This window comes from Meriones unguiculatus, chromosome 17 (assembly GCF_030254825.1).
Source record: "Meriones unguiculatus strain TT.TT164.6M chromosome 17, Bangor_MerUng_6.1, whole genome shotgun sequence".
In the NCBI taxonomy this organism is placed as follows: domain Eukaryota; kingdom Metazoa; phylum Chordata; class Mammalia; order Rodentia; family Muridae; genus Meriones; species Meriones unguiculatus.
Window position 1 is genome coordinate 30,452,300 of NC_083364.1, and position 19,130 is coordinate 30,471,429.

Genomic DNA, 19,130 nt, shown 5'->3' on the forward strand with positions numbered 1-19,130 from the left:
TTCCTTGCTTGTGTTACCCAGGGAAAACGTGCTTTTAAGCATGGGATCAGCAACACTTAATTAATTTGATCCATGGAGTTAAAGTTATCTCTGTTACGATCTTTCACCTTGTGTCCCATAATGTAAGACTATCTGTATTTGTCATCGTGTGCTTTAGAAAAAACAAGCCACTGTGGTGTAGATATGTGTGGTGATTGTGTGTCTATGTGTATATTGAGGAGAGACAGTGAGGGAGGGAGCACACAGAGAGTGGTGGTGAGAGAGAGAGAGAGAAAGAGAGAGAGAGAGAGAGAGAGAGAGATTGAGGAAACCCTGGGATCAGTATTTATCTTGCAGTTCAGGAGAGAATCCTTTCCTTATTGGTTGGATGAGCCCCACCACATCAGCAAGGGTGATAAGCTTCAGTCTACTGACTTAAAAAAAAAAAGTTAACTATATGCAAATAAACCTTTGACAGCCATATCGAGTGTTAGTCAAACAAGTCACCACAGCCTGACCACGTGGAGACAAAAAGTTAATCATCACAGTACTTACTGTCTGGAGCTGTTAGAGTCTATGAATTTTGCTCAGTACACAAAAGAAAGCACTGATTTGGGGAGCTATCATCACCAATCCAGAGACTGCCGCCCAGGTAGGTAAAGTACTTTGTGTCAAGTGAACTGTTAGAGGGCAGAGCTGGCATCCTAACTCAACCGATGTGGCCCCCTAAGCACACATCAGTTCCCTCTACAACACCTAAGGCAGAAGCAAGCTTCTGATTATTCCACAGTTAGAAGCCGAGTCCCTAAGCTATGAGGCAGTTGTGTCAGAGTGGAGATTGGGGCTCTGTAAGTTTTGAGTAGCTGTGGTAATGTGTGACCAGAAGGATGGAAAAATATATGGGTTGTTGGTGGTTGGGTATTTTAATACTAATTACTGGACCTCAAAATCTGGTCCCTGGATGAGCATGTTATCATATATGCCCATCCTTATGCAAACCTTGCCTAACAAATTACTCCTGTTTGAGGAATAAAAAACCGGCACCTGGGCAGAGCAAAGGTGAGGTGAGTGGAGCTAAGATTCGTGGGCTCAGAGGACAGAGAGGATCTTGGGAAGGAGACAGCTGGGAAGAGGAAGGGAAGGAGTTAGCATGATGGGTTAACATGAAAAAGGAACCGCGTGGGCTGGGAGTGAGGACTTGAGAATGTCTCAGAAAAGGAGCAGCCAAAATAAAAAATACAAGGGAGTATCTTGGGATTTTGGATGGAAGGTAGCCCAGACAGGAATGGTTAAAGCAGAGGGCACGAGATGGGAGCCTGGTAGATCTGAGACAGTGTAGGCAGAATTATCTCCCCAGCCCAAGGTGTTATAAAGTAATTGTCCCTTATTGATTATAATAGCAAGTTAGATAATACTGCTGTAGAAATTACAAGGCTAATAATAAACATATTTATCCTGACACCTTTTCACTTCAACAATGCGTCTTTATTATGAGAATTCTGAAACAGTGGAAATGCATTCATTAATGAAAATAATTTCGACCCTCGAAGAGATTCCCGGTTTTTGTGGGGGGAAAATTTAAACATAAATCAAAATAACAATGTGAAGAGGATCATTAGTTTGAGTATCTTTGACTGTGCAATGAGCCAATCTAGGACGAAGTGTCGCTTTTTCACTGTGGTGAGTACATTAATCAGATTACATCACCTCTCTTTCCTAACCTGCTAAACAAGCTGAATACAGGTGATACACAGATCCGCTGAGATACTTAATGCTGCTTCAAGTTATTCTGAGCAATTCTGAGTCCTGTACCTTGAACGTGGAAAATCACCTGTGATTAATGCTCTATGCACATTGAGTGATCCTTCCTGTGTCTTATGTCGAGCTAAAGATGTTTGAAATGTCATCTAAGGGAGGAGGCACCCGTTGAGCTGAGGTTCAATCAAAGCAGTAAGGAGCCTATCAAACTTGCCTGAATATACTTACTGTTTTAAGCGTTCCCTGAAAATGTAGATTCTGTTTAGTCTGGAATAGTCGTTACAGTAGCAATGCTGTGTAGATTGAGATGGGTGCTCTGTGATTTCCCAGTTTTCCACAAGGTCTCCTACGCCTGCCTCTCTCAGTCTCATTACTTCTCTGAGCCCTGTAGGCATCTGGAGTCAGTGCAGGCACAGGTACGACGTGATACAGTGACTCTGTTAAGTAATAGGCAGAACAAAGTGGGTGATAGCAGAGTTTCAAAGGGACTTGAACACTTTTGTTTTGAGAAAGGGTTTCTCTGTGTAGACCTGTCTTTCCTGAAACTTGTTCAAATAGACCAGGTAGACTTTTAACTCACAGAGATGCTCCTGCCTCTGCCTCCTGAGTACAGGGATTAAAGGCGTTGTGCTACCATGCCTGCTAAATTGTTTATTTTAATTTTAGATTTATTTATTTTATGTGTATGTGTGTATTTTTCTCACATGTATGTCTGAGGTCATGCATATGCCATATGTGTACCTGGTGCCTGAGGAGGGGACCAGAAGCAGGCATTGTATCTCCTGGAGATAGAGTTATAGATGGTTCTTGTAAGCTTGGGTGGGGGTGCTGGGAATTGAACCTGGATCCTCTTAACTGCTGAGCCATCTCTCTGGCCTCCAGATTTTTCTTTTCTTTTCCCCCGCCCCCAGGTGGAAGGAGATAAAAGTTTGCTTAATGAGCATCTTGTGGAATCATGTAAGAGCACTCGGAGGATTTGAACAATATGGAAGGCGAGGACAGGACGCTGGAGATAGGAATGTGTGCAGGCCGAGACGGGTGAAGGTGAGTGCTCTATGCTTTGATATAACTTTGAGTGGCTATTCTGAGCTGCAAATGATCATTTTGAAAATTCTGGGTAATTTTGTGCACCCACATGAGGCATAAGCATCACGTGTGACCCCAGAATAGAGCATTGGAAGCAAACCACGGCTTTGGTTTCCTCTTTCAGCTGTAACATTTCAGAAATGGGCGCAAAGCAAAGCTGGAGCTTTCAGACTTGCACATCAGTCTCACCTAGGCTTCTTCCTCTGTGACTTTCGAAGAGAATTATATTCCGTATCGTTTTCTTCCTATTTACCATTATTTCACCCAACGACGTGAAACTGATGCCTTGTATTAGAAGGGACAAGAAGATGAGGCACAGAGAACTGATGAGGAACAATAGATTTCAGAGATTCTTTCCAGTGAACGGATTATGTGCAAGCGGCTGCTTGACCTGGGGTTATAGCACCTTTTTCTTTTTCTTTTTCTCTTTTTAGAAGTGACAGGGAACAAGCATAAGGGCTTCACCTGTGTCAGGGATATGGCTCAGGGGATAGGGTCCTGTCCATCAACCCTGACAACCTGGCACTGGGACTCATGGCGGAAGGAGAGAATCGATGCCACAACTTGTGCTCTGACCTCTACCTGCATGCTGTAGCATGTACTTGAACGCACCCTGGGACACACACACACACACACACACACACACATACACACATAGATAAATAACGTGTAATTAATAAAAAAAAACGTCTGTAGTAACAGCACAATCTCGTAAGATTTGCATTGCAACCTCATTGACTGGAAGGGTGGGAAATGGTCTAGGGAGGGGACTTGAGAAAAGCATGGGAGCGCATCCCTGCTAGGCTGCTAGTGGAGTCCAGGTGAGAGGTTGCGAAGGCCGGGATCAAATAATCCAAGCTGAAAGTCAAGCGAGGACCAAGCGTGGAAAGAGTATGATGGGATTACATCATCGGTAACTATTTTAATTAAGGACTAATGAACTGGAGTAGGAGTGATACCCCAGCCTTCACCCTGTTACACATATGGCCACAAGCAAGATTATGTGAAAATCAAGGAGCCCAAACTGTCAATGCTTTCTAACTTGAGAATACAGTATACTGCCCAGCCTTTATGAAATTCTAGTTTAAGCGATCTGTCTTGAGATTTTCAAGGCAGAAACATCTGTCCCTTCATTAAAAAAGAGTCTATTTAAAATTCTATTTTTTAGGATGTGGCTTCTAACGTTCGAAGAATAGGTTAACTACTTACTACATTTTTGAGTTAAAATAGCTCTGCTATTTTATCGTATAGGGACTAACTGTCCTGATTTTTGTTGTTGTTGTTGGTTTGTCAACTTGATGTAAGCTAGAGTCATTCAGGAAGGGAGAACCTCAACTGAGAAAATGCTTCCATCTCAATGGCCTGTACATTTTCTTGATTAATGATCAATGTGAACTGGCCCAGCCCATGTGAACAGTTCTGTTCCTGGGCAAGTGGTTCTAGGTTGTATACAGAAAGTAAACTGAGTGAGCCATAGGGAGCTGGCCAGTAAACAGCACTCCTCTACGATCTTGCTTCAGTTCCTGAGCTCATTTCCCTCAGTAATGGACAGTGACAATGAAGTGTAAGTCGGATAAGGTTTCCTCCCCAAGTTGCTTTTGGTCAGTGTTTAATCGCAGCAATAGAAAAAAAAGCAAAATGTAACACTAACCAATGGTCTGGTATCCATCCCATTAATGATAGTCACTGGAGTACGTCAGGGTGCAGAAAATGGTCAAGAACATTTGAGTCTTGGCTCTGCATGTTCCTAGCTATGTAATCTTGGTATATTACTTATATTCTGAATGCCTCCAGTTTCTCCATTAAAAGTTAATATAATGGTATTATTAGTGTTACTGGTGGTTGGGGTCTGGGCTGGGTGTTTTCAGGCTTTTGGTATCTTATGCAAAAATAAAAAAGTTCACATGGATGGGCAACAGTAGAAAGGAAACTTTATTTTAAGTAAAGCAACAAAAAAGATAAGACTCCACTGCATTGGAGCATCAGGCCCCATGACTGAGGGTATTCAAAAGCCCTGACTATTGATTGGGGTTTCCTTTTTATGAAGTACAAAAGAAAGAGGGGGTTGAGTTGCTAAAAGTCATGGTAAGTATAGTTTTATATTCACATATTGTATAGTCCCTTCCCAAAACGTATTTAATTTTAATCATATGCTCACCTGTGGTAGTTTGAATTAGAATCACTCCTATAGACCCAAATATTAAATGTTTGGTCCCCAGTTGGTAGGGATGTTTGGGAAGGATTATCAAAGGATAAAGAGTTGTGGCATTGATGGAGGAAGTATGCCACTGGGAGTGAGCTTTGAGATTTCAAAAGCCCATGCCATTTTCAGTTCTCTGTCTCTCTGTCTTTCTGGTTCTCTGTCTGTCTCTGTGTCTCTGTGTCTGTCTCTGTGTGATTGTCTCTCTCTTTCTCTGCATAGCGCATGTAGCTCAGAAGTAAGCTCCCGACCACTGCTCCAGCATCAAGTCTGTTTGCCTGCTCTTAGGCTCCCTACCATGATGGTTAGGAAGTCTAACCTTCTGGAAACAGGAGCCTAATGTATTCTTCCATAAGTTGCATTGGTCATGGTGCTTTGTCACAGCAGTCAAGGAGTAACTAAGACAACACCCAATTATGCACAGACACAGGGAAGTGAAAAGAAGTCTCCCTGAAAGTTTACCTCAGGACACAGGTTTGCCTTGCCCCAGACCAGCGTGTGTGTGTGTGTGTGTGTGTGTTCTCCCTACCCTGTAACAAGATGCATTGTCATAAGCTTGGGTAGAAATTATCAAGTTTGATGATTTCTAAAGGATGAGAAACTTATCCCATTGTTCAGAGACAGGTTCGTGTACAGTTTGATTCAGGTAAAGGCTCAAGGTTCCTAGGAGCATTGTGTAGAAGGGGTGTTACATGCGCATGTGCAGGTAAAGAAGTTATACTCTCAGTTATGTTATTAGACAATGAAGTGGTCTCAGGGGTGAGTCCCCACTTGCTTATCTAGTATGAAATGGTCAGTCTTGAAATCATATACATACCACATTCAGCAGGTTGTATTTTATAGTGTGTGTGTGTGTGTGTGTGTGTGTGTGTGTGTGTGTAAAACAATAGCAAGTAAAGAAAAAGAAGCCGCCAGGATTTGACAAGGTGAGGGGCTCATGGAAGAAATTAGGGGAAGGCAGGGGAACGGGAGGGAATGATTTAAATTGTAATTTTCATGATGATTTTTAAAAATGGACACAAATGGGGTGTGCGTAACCCAGTCTAGTTGGACTGAGCTATCACTGTGCTTGCTCACCTCACTTGTATCATGTGGTGGTTGATGGCGAGGCGCAGGTTATCGCGTGCTTCGTGGAGGCCTGGCACACTACTAACTGCTCTCTAATCTTACCTTTTATGATTGGTATAGGGGATCTGTGAGAATGTGAACCAGTGTGTAACCAAGAGGATGGAGAGTGGGCTAATGGCGAGAGATGTTGCAGTGGTGCAAATAACTCGAATTCTCCGGTCACCAGAAAAATCACCAAAAGTAACAGGACTCGAATGCCTAATGATAAATATGTACAGGTGTATTTTCAACTTCAAATTAAAACCTAAAGCCTCTGCAGGCATTGTCAGTAATCACAGCACTTGAGAGGTGGAGACAGGAAGGTGAGGAGTTCAAGGTTACCCCTAGCTACATAGAGTTTAAGATCCCCCCCCATCTCCCGATCAAAATCTAAACACTAAAAGTCTGCTACTGTTTCAGTCTTCTTCTTATTTTGCTTTTTTTTCCTTTCAATTTTTCTGTGAAAACAGAGGTTAAGTTAAATAAAATGAGAATCAAAAAGTAAATATGAGAGACAGAACAAGTGCAACTAGAGCATTAGAACATTGCAAAAGCCCCACAGTTGGGAGCGAACAGGTGGCTGCTTTTCTGTTTGTCTGACCTGTGATGACATCCATAGCTGGGGGCAGGGCCAGTCTCATTGAGGGCAGTTTGCAGGCTCAAATCGCCTGCACTTCCTGTCTCAGAGGCTGAGCAGACTGGGACTCAGCTGCAAGCCCTGATCTCCACGCCCCATCTTCACCAGCTTCCCTAAATATTCTTTGTTTTAATATTAGCTAATCAGAGTTCTAAAATGGATTTCAATAAATAGACTATCTTCACATTTTTGGAAACTTTCTGTTTTTGCCCCTAAATATAATGCCATTGGTGTTCTGTGACTACCATAACAACCAGTAATTTAGTAATTTAAAACAACACACATAGTATAATACATAAGAAATAAACAGTACATAATATTATAATACATTTATTGTTTTAAATGTGGTCCCCAAAATAAAGAAAAGTATCTCATTGGATTAGAATTATCAGCAGGTCCATGTGCTTTTCTGGAACTTTTTGTTTTTTGTTTTCTCTTTTTCCATACCAGATTCTAGAAGCTATGTGCCTATTTTGGTTCATGGCAACTTCTTGCCCCTTCAAAGCAAGCAGCTTGAAGTCAGTGCTTTTCAAGAAACTATTTCAAGTTCTTTAAATTTTCTTCACAAGTCTAGATTGTGTGTTGAGCCTATCCCCCGGCATCCCATTGGCCCTCTCTCTTACAAACACTCTTGTTATAGAGCATTGTAAACACGCTTGCTAAACAGCATTGAGTTTGCGCAGGTATCTGGAGGTTATTGATGAGAAACTCGCCACTTTTGCACATAGTATATATAGTTTATTTCCCAGGGTGAGGTTTTCAGACGTGAGCATCTCCAGGCAGGGCGGTTTATATTTTATATAACATGATGTGTCAATAGTTTACAAAGAACAATGGTCTGCTTTGAGACAGAAGAAGTTACATTAACACATTACAGATATTACAGATATTGCTCGTGTTTCTAATATAGTGCAATTCTGATTAGTAATAGTAAAATAATTTTAATTTTGGGGAAAAAAGATATCAATAACTTATCTTTAATGTGCCAGATGTCATAGGCTTGGACCATAATAAACATTTAGTTCCATGTATACAATCATAAATGAGTGAGAAAGACATTACCTGTGTCTGAAGTGACAGTTTGCAAAGAATGGACAAACAGGAAGAATCTTACCAGAAAAACAGAATCTTCTTCCTGGCACGGTAACTTAGTCATCTGTGGAATCTCAGATTTTAAGATTTTTATCTTCTCAGGAGACCAGATTAGATGTTCTCTATGGCTCTACTCATAAATATTTTCTTTCTGACTTAAGATAGCAGGAAAGATAAGATTGCAAAACTACAACATTGAGCAACCGAGAAGTATTCTATATTGCTTGAAAATAAAACAAGACACTATGTCCCAAAGACTAAAAAGAGACGACTTAAGATACCCTGTGGCTGAGCATGGTCAGGAATTTGAGTAAAAATAGATCAGGGTTCAGTTCCAATCACCCACATGGTGGACAGACCTGACTCCTGAGGTTTTCTCTTCTGAAACACACAGACACACACGTGCACACATACACACAAAGGAGTCTCAGCAGCACACATGCATATACATGAGCTAGCATGTGTATGTGCACATGCTGTGAGACACACACACACACACACACACACACACACACACACACACACACACAAATATGAAGGAACACTTGTGTTTCTGGCCGGGTTGGGATAATAATTATTAACTCTAAACATATTTAAACAGAGTTCGGTCTCCCTGCCCTGCTTTAGCTGGATGTTTTTAAGAAATCAGTTGTCATCACCAGTCTGTGAAAACCTACCCAATGGTAAAGCAAATACACCTTTGCACCTGATGAGACTTGTGAACAACTGAGTCTCCTGTGAGTGACACTAGCATGCAAGTTGTGAACTAGCTCTGAAGGGCATCCCACAGAGTACAGTAGAGGGTGCATTCTCTCCAAAACATTAGAAAAGAAGGGATTCAAATGAAAAAAATAAAATAAAATAAAAAGAGAACTTTGCGAAGGGCCATTGTTCAGATCTAGATGTACCCTGAAGGATATTTATTCAGAGAAACATATTCTCTCAGTCATTGGGCTAGGCCAGGTCTGGTAGCACATGCCTTTAATCCCAGCACTGGGGAGGCAGAAGTGGGTGGATCTCTGTGACACTCAGCCTAGCCAACGCAGCAAGTTCCAGGAAATAGCCCAATCCAAATCCAAAACTAAAGGAAATCTTTGGGCCTGTATTATTTTAAATGTTAACACATTAGCTATAATGAATCGCTTAAAATAACTTTAATGGCTACATCCTTACTTTAAAAAGAACTATGGGGGGCTAGAGAGATGGCTCAAAGGTTAAGAGCACTGGTTGTTCTTCTGAAGGTCCAGAGTTCAATTCCCAGCAACCACATGGTGGCTCATAACCATCTATAATGTTTTCTGGTGCCCTCTTCTAGCCTACAGGCACAAATGCAGGCAGAATACTATAAAAATAAATAAATCTTAAAAAAAAAGAACTGTGGGTATGATTATACTTATTGTCAGTGAGAAATTTTCACCTACAAGAATTAAAATGTAAACATCTATACAATTTGCTCTTATCTATCCATTGGTATGTTATTTGTCTTAGTAGGTGTTCTTTTTCTAGGAGGAAACACCATGGACAAGACAACTCTTATAAAGGAAAGTATTTAAGAGGGCCTGGCTTACAGTTTCAGAGGCTTAGTCCATTATTAGCATGGCAGTGTGTAGCCAGACATGGTGCTGAATAAAGAGCTGAGAGTTCTGGATCCTCAGGCAGCAAGAAGAGAGAAAACTGCTGGGCCTGACTTGGGCCCTTGAAACCTCAAAGCCCACTCCCAGTGACATATTTTCTTCAACAAGGACACCATATGTCCTAATCCTTTCAAATGTTGCCACTTGTTATGAGCCTATGGGGGCCACTTTCATTCAAACCTCAGATACTCTGCATAATACTGTCCAGCCCTAACATTGCACAGCATTTGTATTACACAGCCTTATTGAGAGCAGCACACTTTCTTGCAATCTCCTTATAATTTAGGAATCTCCTCATAACTTGAGGTTATTTTCTGATACCAGGAAAACAAAATAGTTTTGCATATATGTTATGGTTGTTGGCTTGGTGTTTTGGGGGCATGCCTGATTGAAATATTTATCTGTGTCCTTTTACCCAGCTAGACTACCTTTCTCTCAAGCTCCCCCAAGCTCATGAGGCTTCTTAGCTTTCTTTCCTAGAACACTGTTACCTGTGTCCTGTCAGCTGCTTCACTGTTGTTCCTGCAAGCTCCTAGAGAGAATCCCTCTCTTACCAGGAGTGCCTTCCAGGAAGGCTCTTCTAAGCCAAAAGAGCCAGTGAGCTTCTATTAAAGATCCAATTGCTATAAAGGCAGTCTCTGGCTCCTCCTCCATACCCTTGGTAGGCTGAACCATGTCACCTTCGTGGTGGGGGAGGTGGGGCTCTAAGCCAAGTCAGTAGGGGCTGAACCATGTGACCTTTATGGTAGGGTAGGGCAGCTCAAGGCCACCCAGCTGGCTTTGTAAAGACTACAAGACCACTCCCAAGCAAACAACTTAAAATGTGCAAGAACTTTTCATTCTTCAGCATTCTTAGAGGCTTTCAGAGGCACACCCAAACTGCATCTCATTAGGACACACCTAACTGCATCTGAGGTTGGTCTATTTTGCTAACAATTAGATTTTCTAAGTATCCTGCAACTTTGGGAGTAGGGATGTCTCTGACTCTTTTGCCTGTCCTTGGGACCCTTTTCCTCCTACTGGGTTGCCTCTCCCAGCCTTGATGTTTTTGTGCCTGATCTTATTGGATCTTCTTGTGATATGTTCAGTTAAAGTCTTTGGGAGACCTGCTCTTTTCTGCAAGGAGACAGGTGTGTATCTGGGGTTGGGGAGTTTGAGGGGAGAGGGGAAGTGGGGGGTTAGGAGTAGTAGAAGGAAAGCAAGCTGCTATTGGGCTGTATTGTTTGAGGGAAGAATAAATACTAAATTAAAAAAAAATAAATACAAAAGCAGGCTGAGCAAGCATGGGAAGCATATCGGTAAGCAGCACCCCTCCATGGTCTCTGCTCCAGGTTCTGCCTCCAGAGTCTGCCCTGACTTCTGGAAGAGTAAGATAAAATAATATCACCTTTTATCCCTAGGTTGCTTTTGATTATGGCACTCATCACAGCAATAGAACCCCTAACTGAGATGACATTCCCATTCTCCTTTCGTTGGGACAGTACATCATTTTCTAGATTCTACAAATGTTGGCTACTGTCAAAGTAACTTTTATTCTCCTTATGTAATTGTCATCTCAGAGGCTAACTGCTGAATAAGCTCATCCCTTCTAGTTTTTTTTTTTTTTTTTTTTTTTGTCTGAATTCTAGCTGGCTGGTTTTAAGCCCAGATCTTTTGGTTCAAACTCTTCTCCAAACTGACTGATTTGATCCGACTTCTTTCAGCTTGTCACTCAGTTACTCTGCTTGGTCTCAAACTAACTCGGGCAGTTTGTTCTCATCTTCTGGTTCCTTCTTATTCTCTGGCTTCAGCTGCCTCTGCTGACCTGCAATGAACTACAGGATCTCATGAATGAACTCAACTCCATTGCAATGCACTCACTGCACTGACTTCAACTCCACTCAACTGAACTGATCAACTCAACCTCAGTGCTCCTAACAACCTCCCTTTCCTGTCTGTTCTCTTAAGAGTTTGGGGTATCCTATCTTTGATTCATTCTGTCAAGTCTTTCTCTGATTCATCATTTTATCTGCCTCTCAATTAGATGTCACTTTCAAACATGGTTGCCTCCTTCTATAAACTAACTACTGTTTAACAGGTAAGCCCCTGTGGCCAGACAGTGTGACCCCAGGAAAGCTGACCCTGCAGGGCTTTCACAGCTTCACACTGAAACTGAATTTCCTTCTAATCTCACCTTTGTTTAGCCTCTAGCTATGATCTGTCTTGTTTTCATTTCTCCTTTAAAAGTTTATTTTGATAGCACAACTGAATTATATTAAACTTTGTTTCCAAAACAATTCAATTAATGGGAGTTGTCAGAAATGTACTATGAAACAGACTCTGAAATTTTGATTTTGTGTTCTGTGATATCCCAGCTTTGTGGCGATTATGACCCTGTCCCTGAGATAAGGGGATGGTAATAGCTATTTTTACGTTTTAGCCGCACAAATACTGTGGCAATGACAAGGTGATGGCTTTTGTAGTGGCAATGAGGAGGAAGAGTGAAATTTAGGGGTGTGGAGATGAGTAGCTGTTGGTGAGGGATTTTTTGGTTTATTCCTTAGAGACAATAACTAATTATTCATTAAAAACTGGGGTGGTAAAAGGTCCTCCATGGCAATCTTTGGAGTGATTCCTATCACTTGCATGTAGAGATCATATCAGCTGGTGAAAAGCTTCATCTAGGCTTAATTGTGAGACTGGCTGAACTTCAAAGAAGTTTAATTTAAAGCTTGGAAAGTAAAGCTGGATCTGAGGATAAGACATTCTTCAGAGAATGAGAGATATGCCTCACAGAGACAGTGTCTTAGGACATCTATGATGCTTGTGAGTATTCAGTGTCCTTGGTCACCAGGAGAAACCCTTCCAAATAAAGGGTAAAGGGATTGCATTTTGTACATATAACCATTAAAAAAGACATAGATTGCAGCAAATACCACATACAGAAATACAGGACTGAAGTTTTTAGCAAGTGATATAGAAAGCTTCCAAATTTCTGTAGGAGCCAGGGCATGTCAGGCTATATATGTGTGGTACACGAGGTCCTGCCATGTGGCTCAGAAGACCTCACACATTCTGTAGTGGCACAAGGATTATTTCCATAAAGTAAGGATGCCCTGTATAGTCTCTGGTAAACCCCATCAGAAGAGTCTGAATGCATTCATGACATCCACGTGCTTTGAAGAACCCTTAAAACATAGGGACGAGACAGATTCTAGCCATGGAGAGTAAGCAAGAGACACTGAGCTGACATGAGGAAAGCTGCTTACACTGACCTGGGGACAAGCTTATGCCTCAAATCATAAACTCGGCAGCCTGCCACGGTCATTACAAAACAAAGGGATATGTTTTACTTAACCATTAAGCAGGTCCAGCAGGATTAGGAAAAAAAAATAGATGATCAAGTATCTCAGACTCCCATCTCTCTAGCAAGTTCTCTCTAGATACCATTCATCTCAAACTCACTCGTTTGACATTCTAGCCTAGTAAGAGCTGTAGAGGAAGAAAAATAAATGTTAGTTGTGTTCACAGATTGTTTGGCTCAGTGTGCTGATATGAGTCCATAATGAACTGTTGTCACAATATCCTGCCGTCCAAGGCAAGCTTGTTAAAGAGTGGTGATGGGACATACAGAGTGGACCCAGCTTTGGATTCATTTTTAATATGGAAAAAATGGTTCAAAATAAATATATAATTCTCCTTAGCATACAGAAGCATATATAATGTACGCATTATGCACAAATTTAAAGGCTTTTTAGGTTGACTAAGAATTTATCAAGCACCTTAAATTAATACTTATAGTTTCAGGCATAAGGCAAACACAGTAAAGATTTTTTTTTTCTTTCTTCACAAATTTGTTCTAACCTCATGCTTTCAGCCAGGGCATGTGATTTTTATTTCCTCATAGAAATCTGTCAGCTTTTCACTTACTGGAAGAGCATTAGTGCTTCTCTTTGGCACATCCAAATGGCAGCGTCGTCACTGCTTTTATAATGTGAAGTCGTTATTACTTAGCATAAAAGTTACATGAATGCAAGCCCTGATACCTTTCCAGAAGGTATGATAGCCAACAATTACCAAGTTATATGTAGGTATGGCACGCAGCATTAGTGTGCTAAAAGAGAAGATTCCCATCCTGAACAAGCTACTGTGAGATTTTATCAAGGTAATTAGAATGGTGTTCAACTGTTTGCTGACATACAAAATATAAGTATTATTGATGGGAGAACATGTATATCTAAATCCAATTTAACAGGTTCCCTCCAATGTTGATTTTTTTTTTTTTTTTTTGTAGTGGAAACTTTCCTTTCTCCAGTTTTAGAAACAATAGATAATAATGACCTCTTGTGACTCTACAAGGCAACAGTGCCCCAGGACAGAAGGGCAGCCGACTTGATTGGTAATGATGAATTCTTGATTCTGCATGTTTACATTTGATCGCTTTGGATCCTAAACTGCCAGTGCTGTGGTATGACTCTGAAGTGATCTCTGTGCACTTGTGTTTGAATGTGTTTGCTTCCCACAGATGGGACTACTTTAAGAGGCTGTAAGAACCCTGGAGGATACAGCCCTCAGTGGGGGAAGTAGAACACTAAAAAAAGGCTTTAGATGGCTTTAACTTGGTGGTATTCAGGCATCACTGCCTCTCCCCGTCTACCATGATAGGAATGGTGGTCTTCTCTTAAAGGTCGTGTGCTGTTTTAATTTAGAGAGAGCAATATGAAATGAGAGCACTAGCCCTTAGGAAGCAGGACGCCCGTCCTAACACAAGGTCTGTAATATAGCGCTGGTTCCACAACAGATAGATTCACCAGTTCAGAAGTGAAAAAGATGGAGAAAACAGTGACTGTGTTTAAACACCACCTCGGCTTGATGTAGAAATTTAGCATTTTGTTACATTAGCTTTGATCCTGTGCATCCAGGAGAACCTGCTTCTCAGGGGACTCAGGGAATGCCAGTGTGCTTCACAGACTATGGTTAGTGTTTGACAGCTTGACACAATGAGAACCGCCTGGGAAGAGGGAACCTCAGTCCGTCTGACTGGCCTGTGGATATGCCTGTGAAGCTTTTTCTTGATTAATGGTTGTTGTGGGACTCCCTGCCCCTGTGCAGGTGGTCTTGGGTTGTATTAGGAAGCTGAGCCGGCATGGAAAACGAGCCTGTAAGTATCTTTCCTTTATGTCTTGCCTCTACTTCTGCTCAACTTCCTGCCCTGACAGCCCTCAACGATGGAGTGTGACAAGGACGTGTAAGAAAATGGTCCTTTCCTCCCCCAAGGAGCTGGTTTTAGTCAATGTTTTACCACAGCAACAGAGATGCAAGCTAGGAGATGCAAGAGTTTTGCTAAATACTAAAGCATGACTGATGCCTGACACTTCAATAGACTGGCAAACAGAAAAGAATTGTCATAATGGCAGTTCGGGTTATACTGACATTTTAATATGAACATTGTTATTTAGCCAGATTATCTAAGGTGATCTGGCTGCTGCTATTTAATAGGGGTCTGAAAGAATACTTTTGGTTTTCAGGTGAACCACAGGTATGTCTTGGTACTGCTGGACTTCAATTATAAATTAAAAAGTATAGTAATCATTGTCTGAGACAAACACGGTAACTAGGAAATAAAGCCTCTTGGGAATAAAGATCTGAGTTACCGCTCCAGACAAGCCACCTGGACCATCTGCAGGTAAGAGGAATCAAGAACTGTGGGTGAAAGAGAAGATGAGTATCATTTGCAAGCTTGAGGCTAATTGCAGCAGAGAGAGCTATAATTTTTACTGCTAATGCCTCTCTTACATACGTCTCCGGGAACTGAGACCAGCCCTGTTGCAAAGAAGCTGAGACTCTAGAAGCAAATGCATCTGAAAAGTAGAGATTGTCAGTGTAGCAGAAGTTACAGGGACCTCCTTCATCTCTGTGACTTGGGCAGTTCTGCCAATGTTCCCTCTGGGAACATTTTGTTTGACAGTTGCCTACACTGATCCCTTTTTCTGTAAGAAAATCGAAAGTATTCCACCAGAGATGCTGGAGAACTTAGATTCTTTCCTGCCCTAGTGGTTACTCTGCAGCCAGTGTTGGTTTCTCTTCTGTGAATATAAAATTGTCCGGGTACCGCCCGACCTCTATAGTTTTCTATGGTGTTCAATTAGGCAGCTCAGGACTCTTCTAAAGCCATACTTTCCCTCTGTCTGCTCTTTTTAATCTCTTTCAGATTTCTGGTAAGAACTTTCCCTCCATAAATCATTTGCACGACACTCCCTACTTCACGCTCTGCCGCTAGCTTCTTTCACCACGAGTCAATGGGGCACAGCCATGGCTGTTCACCTTCTCATTGGGAAGTGATTTTGTTTACCTCACATGGCAAACTTTACTAAAGGCTTCCTCCCACCTTCTGTAGTTTTCTTTTTTTTTTAATTATTATTTTGTTTTTTTGAGAAAGAGCTTTACTGTGTCATCCAGGTTGCATGGTTTCCCATGGTCTCATGCTCTGCCTCAGCCCCTTGAGTGGTGGTACTGTGAGCATGTACCATGAAGTTCAGCTCCTCCTTTCTCTCCTAAGAAGTAGTATAGCTTTCCTCTCAATAGTCCTGGGAGTATTCACATTCTTTTACTCTTGCTCCAATCTTGCAAAGGAACTCTTCATTTTCTAGTTCTCAGTTCTCCACATGCAGTGTTTGTCTTCCTATCATGATCCCGATGAGGAAAGCAAGGACAAGGAGGAGTAGAAATAGACTTACATTTAGAAGCTCAAACCAGCATCTCTGAGCAGAAAGACAAATCAAGCTACCCACCCCCACCCCAAATAACAGGTTTGGTAACAATCCAGAAAAGCATATAAGAGGCCATGCTAATAAGGCAGAAACTGGATGAAGCAAACCAAAAGCCAGGTATCCAAAAAGAGAGTATGTTGGGGTGAATTCTGAAAATTGGTAGGCAGTAAGCTGTGGAACCAAATGAGGGCTTAAGCTGTCTAGTTCCCTAGGAGGATTCAACGTAGGTGTTGCCTTATAATCGTTTTCTTCAAGATTAAGATATTTATTCCTGCCCCTGGTGAATGTATAGTCTAATAATGAAGCATAATTAATATGATCATTGTTTTAGAAGGTGCTGTCAATATGATTCTGCAAATATATATATATATATATATGAAAGCAAGAAAATAAGAGGCTGATATCTCAGGTGAACATCAGATAAATGTTAGTAGACAGAATACAATGATAGATCAAAAAAACCTGATACTTCAAATTTAACAGTCAGTACTCAGGCAGGGGACATTCAGGTCATTTTCAGTTCAGGGGTCTCTGGGTCCTGTTTCTGAAATGCAGGGTGTCTTCAGAAATGGGGATTTACCTTGAACCTATGGGGACAGGATAACCCAGGGCAATAGCAGTAGGTTCTATGTTTTAGGAGTCTCTTGACTGCCCTGGACAACAAAAAGAGGGCTTCTGTGTCTGATATTGGGTTGTTTGTTGGATGGACTTTGGCTTTTAGAAGGAACACCATCATCCCAAATAAGAAAAGCTCATAAAATTCTGTATTTGTGTTTATATACAAAATTATGTGTACCACAGGTATTTTTTTAGGTAAATAGTTGATAGATTGATTTCTTGTGGCAAAGTGGATGGGGAAAAGCCCACAAGGCTTCAAGCCATAGGCAAATGAGGGAAGCCAGGAGCAGGAGAGGTGGTCTTGGGGAAGACCACACTAGCTGGTTATCCAGTGCCAAAGGTCATCCCCAAAATCATATATGCGAGTAAAATTGTATAGGATGAACAGGTTATATTTAGGAATATATATATATAATTAAATAAATGCTTAAAATAACAATTACTGAAAACGAAGAGGCCAGAAATTTGAGGGAGAGCAGGGAAGCATTATATGGGAGTGTTTCTTTTACAGAAACACATTACTTCATTTAATATGTACTAATAAAAATAAGTTGGCTCTCTTCTCCTCTTTGTTCCAGAGACAGCCACATCTTTTCATGCAGTGCAGCCTTGTCCTTCAGACATGATGGTGACGGTCGGAGGGAACAAATTTGGCCGTATTGGATGCTGGGTTGCCAGTTCTGTCTTTAGCTCTAATAAAGTAAAGGTTGTGGCTATCAGTGACCCCTCACTGACCTCAGCTACATGGTCTACATGTTCTAGTATGACTCGACCCATGACAAGTTCAACAACACAGACGAGGCTGAGAATGGGAAGCTTGTTCCCAATGGGAAAGTCATCTTTATCTTCCAGGAGTGAGATCCTGCTAACATCAAATGGGGTGATGCTGGTGCTGAGTATGTTGTGTCTACTCGTGTCTTTACCACCATGGAGAAGGCCAGGGACCACTTGAAGTGTGGAGCCAAAGGGTTATCATCTTTGCCCCTTCTGGCCATACTCCCATGTTTGTGATGGGTATGAAGCATGAGAAGTTTGACAACTCCCTTAAGATTGTCAGCAATGGTTCCTGCACCACCAACTGCTTAGAACGCCTGGCCAAGGTCATCCATGACAACTGTGGCATCATGGAAGGACTCATGACCACAGTCTATGCCATCACTTCTATCCTGAAGACTGTAGGTGGTTCCTTTGGAATGCTCTGGTGTGACAGCTACAGGGCTGCCCAGAGCATTATCCCTGCATCCAGTGGTGCTGCCAAGGCTATGGGCAAGGTCATCCCAGAGCTGAATAAGAAGCTCACTGGCATGACCTTCCATGTTCCTATCCCCCCAAGGTATCTGTTGAAGATCTAACATGCCAACTGGAGAATCCTGCAAAGTATGATGACATCAAGAATGTGGTGAAGAAAACATCTAAGGGCCCACTAAAGGGCATCCTAGGCCACACTGAGGACCAGATTTTCTCCTGAGACTTTAACAGTGATGACCACTCTTCTACCTTTGATACTGGAGTGGGCATTACTCTTAATGACAACTTTGTAAATCTCATTTCCTGGAATAACAATGAATATGGCTACAGCAACAGGGTGGTGGATCTCAATGGCCTACATGATCTCCAAGGAGTAAGAAGCCCTGGACCACCCACCCCAGCGGGAACACGAGAGCAAGAGAGAGGCTCTTGCTGTTGAGGAGTCCCTGTCTGAATTCAGCATGTCCTTCACAGTTTCCATCCCAGACCCCCAAAATAACGGGAGGGACCCAGGAAGCCCTACTGTCTTGTATACCATCAATAAAGCACACTGCACTCCACCCATCCCCCCAAAAAGAAGTTAAGTAAAGGAGGGAAGATGTTATATGTAAATGATATAAATGTATAACCTTAGTTGCACTTATGTCTCTGTGTGTATTGTATATATGTATGCTGTATGTCTGTGTCTATCCATGTGCATGCGGAGGGCACAGGTTAGTACCAATTGTCATCCTCAAATGCACTCCATAGTAAGTTTTGAGATAACGTCTCTTACTGACCCTGGACCTCACCGGTTTGTTTGGATTGGCTGTGCAACCAGCCCACAGTCTCTTCTTTGCACTCACTCATCTCCAGTGCTGGTGTTACAAAAGCACACACATGCCCACAGAGTTTTTCATGAGGTTCGAATTCAGGTCTCCATGTCTGGGTAGCAAGCACTTTGTCCAGTGAGCTACCTCCTAAGGTCCCTAGACCCCCAGTTTTCATTTTGGAAAAATATTCTGAATTTTAAATCACTGTTT

The 19,130-nt window shown here is 41.8% G+C and overlaps 1 long non-coding RNA gene across 1 annotated transcript; it reads left to right on the forward strand.

The window, feature by feature from the left end:
• Positions 1-500: 500 nt before the first annotated feature.
• On the forward strand, positions 501-18,747 carry LOC110564163 (uncharacterized). The gene is made up of 5 exons (XR_002477319.2): positions 501-631; positions 2,649-2,781; positions 13,767-13,871; positions 15,001-15,158; positions 17,439-18,747. It is a non-coding gene; the product is annotated as an uncharacterized LOC110564163 (long non-coding RNA).
• Positions 18,748-19,130: the final 383 nt, after the last annotated feature.